The 12,848-nt window shown below is 45.8% G+C and overlaps 2 protein-coding genes across 4 annotated transcripts in view; one reads left to right on the top strand and one right to left on the bottom strand.

The window, feature by feature from the left end:
• The window catches only part of LOC140208601 (uncharacterized), a 397,399-nt gene that overhangs the window by 108,009 nt on the left and 276,542 nt on the right, over positions 1-12,848 (bottom strand). The gene's annotated exons all lie outside the window — the stretch shown is intronic.
• LOC140208578 (NACHT, LRR and PYD domains-containing protein 3-like) overlaps positions 11,418-12,848 on the top strand; it is a 55,539-nt gene continuing 54,108 nt past the window's right edge. The window contains exon 1 of the mRNA XM_072277336.1: positions 11,418-11,672. The gene's annotated coding sequence lies outside the window, so the exon portion shown is untranslated. The remainder of the gene's footprint in view (positions 11,673-12,848) is intronic.

Here is a 12,848-nt window from a genome sequence, read left to right as displayed (position 1 = left end):
GGTGGGGGTGTGGTAGATACCGCCCCGGTGCAGGTCGATGGGAGCAGGCAGTTTAAATAGCTCGGCCGAAGGGCCTGTTTCTGTGCTATACTTTCCCCTGACACTTTAACTCTGTGACTCTGTGACTCCTTGGTCACTGATTCATAACAGTCCACGGGTTGATTAGACAAAGATCCGAAGTAAATATCAGAAGTTGTATTATTCACTCCTAAATTCGCCAAGTATATTCGCGGATATTTTTGAATAAGTTTTTGAGGTCGTTGAAGCTGCCCCGCCCCCTACACCAAACGCTCCCTCTCGCCAATCTGGGAAGAGGCCGGATTATTGATTGATTCAGACGCTTCGGGTTGTTGTTCTGAGAGACTCGGAGCTCAGGTATGTGCGTTAGCAGCGGCCTGTCCGCCCGCATTCCTCAGAACGGGGAGCGGCCTTTCTGCTGAAATCAAATCCTATCGGTTCGATGATTCACTCTCATTCCGGTGTGAACAACATCGCTTTAACATTGTATTTAACCATTTCTGCTCCAGGGAAGAGTGACCGGATCTTTAACATTGTATTTAACCATTTCTGCTCCAGGGGAGAGTGACCGGATCTTTAACATTGTATTTAACCATTTCTGCTCCAGGGAAGAGTGACCGGATCTTTAACGTGATTCAAAGTAAACTACCTGGGGTCTCGAAAACGCAACTTTACCGGTCATAGTTGCTGCCCTGTCTCCAGCGAGTTTCCAGCGTTTCATTTTTACTCCAGACTCGCGTCATCTGCAGACTTCTGCTGTTTTTAAATTTAAAAAGCAAATTTTAGAAAACAATAATTTGTAAGGAAAGATTGAATAGGTTTGAACTTTATTCCTTTGAACGAAGTGGATCGAGCGGAGATATGACAGAAGTAGAAAGAATTCTGAGGGGTATAGATCGGGTAAACGCCAGCAGTTGTTTTCCACTGAGGTTGGGTGGAGCTACAACCAGAGGTCATGGGTTAAGGGTTGAAGATGAAAAGTTTAAGGGGAACATGAGGGGAAACTTCTTTACTCAGAGGGTCGTGAGAGTGCGGAACGTGGTGCCGGCTACACATGTTACAAGCGAGTTCGATTTCAACCATTAAGAGATAGTTTGGATGGGAGGGGTGCGCAGGGCTTTGGCCCTGGTACAGCTCGAAGGGATTAGGCAGTTTAAGTGGCTCAGCCGAAAGGCCTGTTTTTGTGCTGTACTTTTCTATGTCACCTTGATCTCTGATGCAGAACAGAGACAACGGGTTGATTAAACGAAGATCAGAAATAATTTTCAGAAGTTTAATTTTTCACAGCTTAATTCCCCAATAAAATTCTAACAAGAAGGATATGTTCTGCAGACTTTTCAAGCTGCCCTTTCTCTGTCGTAACCATGGTAACACACTAAATGATGGAGGAACTCAGCAGGACCGGCAGCATCATGGAACGGAGAAATAAGTCGAGCTTTCGGGCCAAACCCTTCAGTGGAACTGGAAAGGAAGGGTGAATAGCTCAGATCATAGATTGATTTGGAAGATGCGGGTTGTTGTTCTGTGAAACTCGGAGCTCAGGGTCTGTGTGGAAGCATCTGCTGGACCCGAACATTCCTCGGAACAGGGACCGGCCTTTCTGCTGAAATCAAATCCGACCGGTTCGGCAATTCACTGTCATTCAGGTGTGAAATCATTTACTTTTATAATGTATTTAACCATTTCTGCTGCTGGGAAGACCGATAGAACCATTAATGTGCCTTTAATAAATTTACCTGGGGTCTCTAACCTGCAACATTACACGTTACAGAGCTGCGAGTGTTTGCTGCAAGTTTCCAGCATTTCATGTTCCCCTCGGACTCGCATCATCTGCAATTATTCTACAAGTATTTTCAGGATTCCTGCAAATAATCAGTCCGTGACATTCCTGACTGCAACATTAACTTGGCTGTGTTCCCAGTTACCGTTGCCAATAGTTCTTAGATGTTTGCTGTAACCGTGAGGGTGAGGGGGAGGGAGAGGCTGGTGGAAAGGAGGAGAGTGAGGTTTGAAGAGTGAGCAGGCGGAGGAGGGGCAGGATCAGTGTGTGGAAGTTGGAGAGGGGGGAGATGAAGTTGCGTCGAGAGCGGGCGGAGTGGGAAAGTGTTAAAGAGATTGGAGACATGGAGAGGGCGAGAGAGAGGGGGAAGGCAGAGAAAGAGGGGGCAGTAAAACAGCTGGAGGGAAAGGGGAGAGAAAGGAAGGGACAGATCGAGGGCGGAGAGAGAGGGAGAGTTTGAGAGGAAGGGTGTGAGGCATCGGGGGAGGGTAAGTGAGAGGGGTAGCGAGCGCGGCTGGGAGAGATGAGAAAGAGTTGGAGAGAGGGTGAGTCACGGGTAAGAAGGATAGGAGAGAGAAAGGTGGAAAAAGGGGAGAAGGGAGAGAGTGGAGGGAGACGGTTCAGCAGAATGGGAGAGACGATGATGGAGAGGGGTGTGAGGAGGGTTGGGTGAGAGAGAGGAAGGGGTGTGCACGAGGAGGCGAGTGGGAGGGGTGAGAGCGAAGTGCAGTGAGCAAGAACAGTGAGTATCCGGGAAGCATAGGAGAGAGGAATGAGTGAGATGGGCGGCAAAGAGAGAGGGGTGTGCAGGGGTACTCTTTGCATTTCGTGATCACAATGCCACCAGATTCAAAGGAAATATGGAAAAGGGTATGTGCGTGGGTTGAGATTAAAATTTGGAAAGGACAATTTTTATGGCATCAGAAATGACCTGTCCACTGTGGAATGGGACGGGCTGTGTTCTGGCAGAGGCGTTCTAATAAGTGAGCGACCTTCAACGGTGAAATTTTGAGCGTGTAATATTTGTATGTGCCTGTCACAATAAAAGGCAAGGATAACTTCTTTAGGGAACCTTTTTTTTAGAGATATTGCATCTCTGGTTACGAGATAAAAGGAGTTCCATAGTAGGTATAGGCAGATAGGCAATTATTGAGTTTACGAAATGCAAGGTAACACTTAAAAATAAATCAAGTGTGCTGAATGAATGCTTTGGGTGAAGACCAGTACTAACGGATTATACAGATTAGAATAAAAGGATTGCAATGGACAATATTGGTCCTCTGAAAGATCAGAACAGTAAACCATATATGGAGCCAAAGGAGGAGGGGGAGATGACGAGATGGAAGAGATGGATTTTCTGCATCTGTATTTACTCAGGAGACGGATACAGAGTCTGTATAAGTACTGAGGTCCTGGATCCTATGCAGATTGGAGAGGAGGTGTTTGCTTTATTCAAGCAAATTGGGGAGGCTAAATCCCCAGGGCCTGATAAGGTCCTTCGTCAGACTGTGGGAGGCAAGTACAGAAATTGCAGGGGGCCTGGAATAGATATTTAAATCATTAATCCTGAGCAACGGGTGAGGTAGTTCAGGGTTGGAAAATAACTAATGTTATTCCTCTGTTTCAGAAAGGGCCTAAAACTCTGTGAGAGTTTCATAGGAAGGTGAGTCTGATATCAGTAGTGGGAAAGATATTGGGAGCTACTCTAAGAGATAGGATATATGAATATTTGACTGATTATGGATAGTCAGCATGGCTTCGTACGTCGTTGGTCCTGTCTTAGCAATCCTATAGGTATTTTTTTTTGAAGGTATTATCATGAAAGTTGATGAAGACAAGTCAGTGGTATGGTCTTCATGGACTTTAGAAGGGAATTGCCAAGGTCTCGCATGGGAGGATAGTCAAGAAGGTCCAGTCACTCGGCATTCAATAAACTGGATTTGACATTGTCCTGGTGGGAGAAACCAGAAAGCATCAGTAGATGTTCCCTCTCTGACTGGAGACCTGTGGCTAGTGAAATGTTGCAGAGAACAGTGCTGGCTGGGTTGTTCTTTGTCATCGAAAGAAGCAATCTACATGACAATGTAGTTAACTGGATCAGCAGATTTGCAGATAACGCCAAGATTGGGGGTGTAGTGGACAGCGAGGAAGGTTATCATAACTTACAGCGGGAATCGGACCAGCTGCAAAAAAAGGCTAAAAAACCCCAAACGTAATTTAACGCAGACAAGTGCGAGGTGTTGCACTTTGGTAGGAACAGCCAGGGTAGGACTGAAACAGTGTACGATAGGGTACTGAGGAGTGTGGAAGAACAAAGGGATCTGGGGTCACAGTTCCATAATTCACAGAATGTAGCGTGGCAGGTAGATAGAGTTGTAAAGAAAACATTTTCAAACATTCGCCTTCATAAGTCTATGTATTGAGGACTGTAGATGGGGTGTGATGTTGAATTTGTGTAAGACTTTGGAGTACAGTGTGAAGGATTGGTCACCTACCTGCAGTAAAGATGTGAATAAGGTTGTAGGAGTACTGGGAAATTTTACCAGGATGTTGCCGGGTCTGGATGACCAGAGTCATAAGGACAGATGTAATAGGTTGGTAGATTGAGAGGAGATTTGATCGAGGTATACAAAATTATGAAGCATATCGGTAGGGTAAGTGTAAGCAAGCTTTTTTTTCCGCTTAGGCTGAGTGGGACTACAACCAGAGGGCATGGGGGAAGGGTGAAAGATGAAAAGTTTAAGAGGAACATGAGCGGAAACATCTTCACTCAGAGGGTCGTGGAATGAGCGGCCAACAAAAGTAGTGCATGTGAAGACGATATCACTGTTTAACTGGTCGTTTGGATGGTAGGGGTATGGTGGGCTATGTCTCCGGCGCTGGGTCGATAGGATTAATCATTTGGATAGTCAGTGTATAGTGGGCTTTGGCCCTGGCGCAGGCTGACGAGATCAGGCAGTTTAAATTCCTCGGCCGAAGGGCCTGTTTCTGTGCTCTATTTTTCTATGACTCTGTGACTCCTTGGTCTCCGATGCAAAATACAGACAACGGGCTGATTAAGTAATGGTCCAAAATAAATATCAGAAGTTGAATTATTCACACCTAATTCCCCCCCAAAAATATTCCAACAACATAGATGAGTTTTGAAGTAGCTTCACACTACCTTGCCCACCGCCCCACACGCTCCCACTCGCCGATCTTTCGTAACCATGGTAACGCAAGATGCTGGAGGAACTCAGCAGGTCCGGCAGCATCTATGGATCTCAACAATAAATCGATGTTTCGGGCCAAGGCCCCTCAGTGGAATTGGAAAGGAATGAGGAAGAGGCCAGATCATTGAGTTGGAAGATGCGGGTTGTTTTTCTGTTTGACTCTGAGCTCAGGATCTCTATGTAAGCAGCTTCCTCTCCGTGCACATTCCTCAGAACAGGGAGCGGCCTTCCTGCTGAAATCAAATCGGACCAGATTGACAATTCACCCTCATGTGGGTGTGAAAAATGTCACTTCAATATTGTATTTACCCATTTCTGCTGCAGGACAATGCGATTAAAAACTTGAACTGCTACTGTTTTAATAAGTATTTTTCACGATGCCTTTAAACAAATCAGCCCGTGGCATTCCCAACTACGACATTCCAGAATAAGAAATTTATCAAATATCTGGAACCTGCACTATTCCCAGTCACAGTTGCCAGTAAACTTTTAAATGATGTGGATGTACAGGTGAGAGTGAGGGGAAGGAGCACAGTGATGTGGATGGTCAGGGGTGAGCAGGGGGAGGGGAAGGCCCGGGTGTGGGTGTTGAAGTTGGAGAGGGGAAAGTTGCAGATCAGTTTCACTATTTGGGGCAGGTAGAGGGAGAGAGAAGGGGAAGCGAGAGAGAAAGAGCTAGGGAGAGGTGAGGAGAGGGATAGAAGGAGTAGAGAGTGAGAGGTGAGGAGAGGGAGGGAGAGGAGTAGAGAGTGAGAGGGGAGGAGGGGGAGATAGCAGAGGACAGAGAAGGGACAGAAGGTGAGTTAGAGGAGGAGATTGTGAGAGAAAGGGAGTGAATGATGGTGAGAGGGTGAGTGAGAGAGGTAGACAGTGTGGGAGTGGAATAGGAGAGAGAGAGAAGTGGAGTTAAAGGGGGAGAGGGGAGGGAGTAAGGAGTGGCGAGAGTGCGGAATCAAAAGGTTAAGTACGATATGATAATGTGCTGATGGTGATATGACTAATATTTCAATACAATAATTATTGGTGGACAGGCAGATGAGTTACTGTAGCCATTGGACTTGTTTACAGGACGGCAGGACTGGCAGATCGGTATTCCGCGGGTCCGTTGAATTAGACGCAACAGAATGGGAGGGATTAAAGGGGGCTTGAGGCGTTCCTATCCGGGAAGATATCACGTCATTACTCAGTCAGGACGGCCTGGAGAACTCGTCCACATAGAAAATAGAACAGAACAGCACAGGAACAGACCATGTGGCCCGCAATGCAGTGCCAAAGCACCTAAGAAGCAAATCAAAGCACCCAATCACTAATCTCTCAACCTACACCATGTCCATATCCCCCAATCTTCCTTACATCAATGTGCCTATCCAGAAGTCTGTTAAAAACCTCTGATGTCTTTGCCTCTACCTCCATACCAAGCAGCACATTCTCTGAATAAAGAATCTTACCCCTCACATCTTCCATGAAGCTACCCCCTCCTGCCTTCAATGCATGCCCTCTGGTATGAGACATTTCAACCCAGGGAAATTGATAACCCATGTAAACTCTACTTAAGTCACTCATAATATTTTAAACCTCTATCAGATCTCTCCTCAACTTTGAGTTCCAGTGAACAGCCCAGTTATCCAGCTTCTCGTGATAGCTCATCCCTCTCTACAGGGCAGCATCCTTGTAAACCTCTTATGCACCCTCTCCAAAGCCTCGACATCCTTTCTCTAGTGGAGTGACCAGAAATGTACCAGTTCTCCAGATGTGGCCTTACTAGAGTTTTGTAAAGTTGCAGTATAATCTCCTAACTTTTGAGCTCAGTGCCTCGACGAATTTAGACAGACATTCCATGAGCCTTCTTAACCACCTTATCGACCTGTGTAGCCACTTTCAAGGAGCTATGAATTTGGATCACAGATCTCTCTGCTCAGCAATTCTGTTAAGGATCTTGCTATTAATAGTGTACTGTCTCCTTGCATTTTGCCTTACCGAAGTGCAACACCTCATATTTATCTAGGTTAAATTCCATATGCTACTTCTCAGCCCACATCTGTAACTGTTCTATATCACGTTGTATTTGTTGCCAGTCTTCTACGCGATCGACAATTCCACCTGTCTTAGTATGATCCACAGATGTACTAACTGACTCCTCTGCATTTTCATACAGATCATTTATAAACAACACAAACAGCAGAGTTTCCGGCGCAGATGTCTGCGGAGCTCCACTAATTTCAGACCACCAGCTGGAATAAGTCTCTTCAGCCGCGACCACCTGCCGTCAATGCACAAGCTAGTTCTGAATTCAAACAGCGAATTCGCTGCAGAACCCGTGCATCCTTCTCTTCTGGCTGAGCTTCCCATGGCAGATTTTGTCAAATGGCTTACTAAAGTCCATGTAAACAGCATCCAGTGCCTTACCCTCATCAATCACTCTTGTCATCTTGTCAAAAAATCTCAGTCAACTTGGTAAGACACGACCTACCCCCATACATAGCCAAGCTGGTCTCCCTAATCAGGCCGTGTTTTCCAAATTCTCAGAAGTCCCATCCCAAATAATCTGTTTCAGCAACTTCGCTCCATCTGACGTGAGACCCACCGGTCCATAGTTTCCAGGATTTTCCATTGTTCCCTTCATAAAGAGCGTTGCAAAATCAGCGGCTTGCCGGCCCCCCAGAACCACGCAGAGGACAGAAAATTACTGGTCAAGGACCCAGCAATCTCATCTCTTGCCCCCTTCAATAAACTGGAGTAAACCCCATAAGGCTCTGGGGACACATTTAACTATCAAAGGTTACGGGGAACAGGCCAGGGAGTGGGGTTGAGGAGGGGTAACAAAGGATCTGTCATGTTTAAATGGCGGGCAGACTCGATGGGCCAAATTCGATAATTCTACTCCTATGTCTTCTGGTCTGATAGTCTTAATACTACTCACTAGGAGCCCAACACCTCCTCCTCCTTGACTTCGAAACGCCCTAACGCTCCATATCTTCTTTCTTCATAAATATTGAAACAGAATATTCATTAAATACCTCACTCACATTCTCTGTATCCAAGCAAATATTTCCCCTTTATCCTTGAGTAGTCCCACTGATGTCTGTACGGAATGCCTTAGGTTTCTATAAAGGCATACCTTAATCCAACTTGCCAAGGACTGTTCATAACTCGCTTGGATTTCCTAATGCCCTTATTTAGTTACACTTAACAAATTCTACCCCAGCTAAACCCTTACACTAAGTAGGACCCCGTTCATATTAGAGACGTGGAATGCACAATGACAACAACCTTATTAATTTTACAAATTTTCTTAATTTGTTTACATAACTGTGCCTTCATGTTCCAGTGGTTATTAGGGGGTTTGTAGTACATTACATCCTCCCTCGTCCTCAGTTCCACCGAAATGGACTCAGTGTCAGACCACTTCATATATCTCCCCTGAGTGCAGCTGAGATATTGTTCTTGTTTAGTCGGCACTTCCCCTCTTTTCACTTTCACCGCCTCTTCTATCTCTTATAGAACTTCAAAAACCTGGTACATTAATCACCCATTTCTACCCATCTCTCAACCAAGGTTCAGTTATGCCTGCAGTGTCACCCTGACCCATAATGCTCCCGGTATTAAAATATACACACTTCAGGCTGTCCGATCAACCGTACCTGTTAAATTGATTTTGCCTTTCAGCATATTCCCTCAGACCTACCTTCTCGTCCGATGCTTCCCTTAATGACCTGGATCTCTCGTTCCCAGCCCCATGCAAAACTAGTTTAAACTCTCCTGAATAGCATCAGCAATCCTTCCGGACAGGATATGGGTTCCCCGTCAGTTCAGGTGCAGCCTCCCTTCTTGCACTGGTCGCCCCTTCCCGAAAAAAGGTTCCAATGATCAAAGAACTTGAAACCCTGCGACTTGCACCATCTCCTCAGCCACTGGTTCATCCGTGCAATCGTCCCATTCCTATCTGCACTTGCCATGGCACAGGGAGTAACCCGGAGATTACAACCTCGGAGGTCCTGCTCTTCATCTTCTTTCCAACTCTATGTACGCACTCTCTAGGATGTCTTTCCCTTTTTTGACTATGCCATTGGCTGCAAAATGCACCACGATCTCTGGCTGTCTCCCTAACCCCTCCTTGAGAATGTCCTGCAGACGTTCTGATACATCATGGGTCCGAGCAGCCGGCAGGAAACTTACCCTCCTGGTGTCTCTTCTGTTGATCCTTCTCACACCTTGTGGCACAGCGGGCGACATTTTCTGCACTTTCCTTAGAAAGTGGCTGTTTTTTTTTGAGGCCGAGTTGCTAGCTGAAGGCTCAACACAGCACGGATGGAAAGAGTGCCAGGAGCCGGCCCGATTCGAACTTGGGCCTTTACGTCCGATGCGGTTGTCACTGTACCACCGCTTCTCTGTTTCCGTCCCAATATCTACGTTCTGTCTCCCTAATTACCGAATCTAACGAGGCTGCATGACTGGAACCGAGGAATAAAGAAAAGGTACGATGGAGTTAATGGACTATAAACCACGTGTTTAGACAACCGGTTTGCAGAGAGATCGCATTATTGCAAGAAACTTAATTTGTTTAGGGTAGGAGATTTTAACTTTCCACATATGGAGTTGGAATCAAATACTGTAAAATAACTAGATATTAGAGTTTGTCAAAGGTGTTCAGGAATGTTTCCTTAATCAGTGTGTAGAAGTTCCAACGAGAGTGTCTGTGAGTGATGCTTGATCTCTAATCAGGGAATAACATAGAACATAGAATATAGAAAAGTACAGTACAGTGCAGGCCCTTCGGCCCACAATGTTGTGCCGACCCTCAAACCCTGCTCCCATATAAGCCCCCACCTTAAATTCCTCCATGAAACAGGACACGTGACACAGGCTTATGTAGGGGACCGTTTTGATTCCGGTGATCACAACCTCTTTATATTCAAAGGAAATATAGAAAATATTAGCTTTACTTCTTGTTGAGAGTTTAAATTGGAAAAAGGACAATTTTGATGGCATCAGAAAGTGTGGATTGGAACAGTTTGATTTCTGGCAAAGGTGAACTGTGTCAGTGAGAGAACATGAGAGGTGAAATACTGATTCAAAGCTTGTATGTGCCTGTCAGAACTAAAAGTAAATGTACAAGCTTTTAGGAATCTTGGTTTTCAAGAGACATTGAGCCCAGGTAAAGAGAAAAATGGAGGTGTGTGGCATGGAGACACAGGTAGGGATAAATTAGGTACTCATGAAGAATAGGAAATTTCAGAGAACACTTAGGAAGGAAACCAAGATGGCTATAAAAAGGCACGAGGTTGACCTAGCAGACAAGGTGATGACGAATCTTAAGGGATTATACAAATATATTAAGAACAAAGGGATTGCAAGGGACAAAATTGACCTTCTGGAGTTTCAGTATGGTAATTTAGGCCTGGAGACAAAAAGAAGATGAGGGAGTTCTTAAAGGGACTTTGTACATCTGTATTTACTCAGGAAATGTATAAAATCTGTAGAGACAAGGCGGAATCGGTCACGAACGCGACACAGATTACAGAGGAGAATGTGTTTGATGACCTGAGGCAAATTAGGGTGGATAAATCCCCAGTGACAGACAAGTTGATCCCTTGGACCCGGAGTGAAACAAGTACGGAAAATGCAGTGGCCGCAGCCGATATATTAAAATTATGTTCAGCGACAGGTGAGGTATCAGAGGATTGGGGGATTGCTATTTTTGTTTTGCTGTTTAAGAAATGTTCAAAAATATTAAGCAGGAAAAAATGGGCCGGTGCGCCTGATATCAGTAGTGGGAAAGTTATTGATAGGAGTGGATATATGAGTATTTGAACATTTGCGGACGGATTAGGGATTGTCAGCATGACGTTCTGCTTTCCAGACCATCTTACGAGGAAAGTTGATGAAAGCAAGGCAGACGATATTGTCTATTTTGCATTTGAGAAGTTCCCGCGTTGAGTGGTTGACCAAGAAAATTCATTTGTTTGGCATTCAGAGTGAGGTAATAAATTAGAGTAGAAATTGACATTGTGGGAGAAGGCAGAGAGTGCTAATAAATAGCTACCTCTCTATGTAGGCCTGTGGCTAGGAGAAAGACAGCTCCCTGTACCTGAACAGGTGAGGGACGTTTGCGCTGAAACTGTACCTAGACCGGCCAGTAGGGTGGAGCTCAGACCCTGTCAGAACCGGTACTGGGTCAAATTCGCAGCCTGGGACTCGCTGAGTTAAACAGAGAAACTCCGCCCCGCTGGTTGCGCTGAAAGAAAAAGGAGAGACCTACACGGAAATCCGGACAGAAAGGTTAACGCAGCCTGTTTGTTTTCATCTTTAGGGTTGCTACATTGATCCCGCTCCCGCCTCCTCCCGCTGTCAGACCCGTCCTGAGCCGGTGAGAGTTAATGTTTGATGTGTGTTGCTTGAATTTCCAGCATCTGCAGAATTCCTCGTGTTGAGCGTTAGTGTGACCCGGACTGCGGCAGTCCCGCTCTACCCCGGCTCACCCGGCCCCGTCCATCTGTAATGAGCCACGGACACATCACAGCCGAGTGGCCTCGGGAGCAGCAGCTCAGACTCAGCTCTCCGTACAGGGTGAGAACACCGGTGCGCGAAGATTGTCGGTCACCCGGGTAGTCAGACTGATTTCCCGGGACCACACTGAAGGCCATCTGGTTACAACATCAGAGGTAAGTGTTGTCTGTGATTCTGTACAACTATTCAGTGTGTACAGCGAGGCTCGGCTTTGGTCAGGATCGGGAGTGAATTTAGTGGGAGAAGGGAGTCCTGACATGTTCATCTTAACGAGTCCATTACTGTCCAAATGGATTCAGAGAAGCGAGGTCTTTGCCATTAACCAGAAATACTCTCCAGGGTGGTTTCTACTGAGTGCGAGCAGAAGGCGTCTTTCACCCCAGTAATGACATGCGAAATATCCCACGGGGCAGTGACCCGTCACCGATCTCTCTGAAACAAGAGAAAGTTAGCAAATGCTGGAAATCCAAGCAACCCGCACAAAATGCTGGAGGAACTCAGCAGGCCAGACAATATGGAAAAAAAAAAGTACAGTCAGCTTGGAGGCTACATGTAATGTTCTTTACATCGCGCCATGTAGCAGCAAGAGTTAAATGCAACATTAAACTTTCTTCACATTTGAACAACAGTGCTCGGTCGAAGCGGTTTGGATTTGATTTCAGCGGAACGGCCGCTCCCTGTTCTCAGGAATGTGCACGGACGGGAAGCTGCTTGCTCGCAAACCCTGAGCACCGAGTCTCACAGAACAACAAGCCGCACCTTCCAAATCAGTCAATCAACTGCCCGCTTCCCCTTTCCATTCCAGTCCTGTTGAAAGGACTCGGTCCGTAACGTCGACTGTTTACACCCATCCGTAGAGCTGCCTGACCTGCTGAGTTCCTCCAGCATTGTGTGTGTTGCCATGGTTACGAGAGATCTGTGTGGGGCGGTGGGCGGGCTATTTGTAAAAAAAAACGATACACCGTATTCACATTGTCAAAATATTCTCTGGGAATTGAGGTGAGAATAATTCAGCTTCTGATATTTATTTCGGATCTTTATTTCAAAACAACCAGTTGTCTGTGCATTGGATCAGCGATCAAGGAGATATTTTTTATTTTTAAGCCACTTCTGGCGGGGGTGCATTTTGTGTTCCTACTGTTAGAATTTTTTGACGATACGATTAAACACATTGACGAAGGAAGAGCAGTAGATGTAGTGTATATACATTTCAGCAAGGCATTTGATAAGGTACCCCATTCAAAGCTTATTGAGACAGTAAGGAGGCATGGGATCCAAGGGGACATTGCTTTCTGGATCCAGAACTGGTTTGCCCAGAGAAGGCAAAGAGT

Source organism: Mobula birostris, chromosome 13, assembly GCF_030028105.1.
Source record: "Mobula birostris isolate sMobBir1 chromosome 13, sMobBir1.hap1, whole genome shotgun sequence".
NCBI classification, from domain to species: domain Eukaryota; kingdom Metazoa; phylum Chordata; class Chondrichthyes; order Myliobatiformes; family Myliobatidae; genus Mobula; species Mobula birostris.
This window is presented reverse-complemented; position numbering and strand designations above follow the sequence as displayed.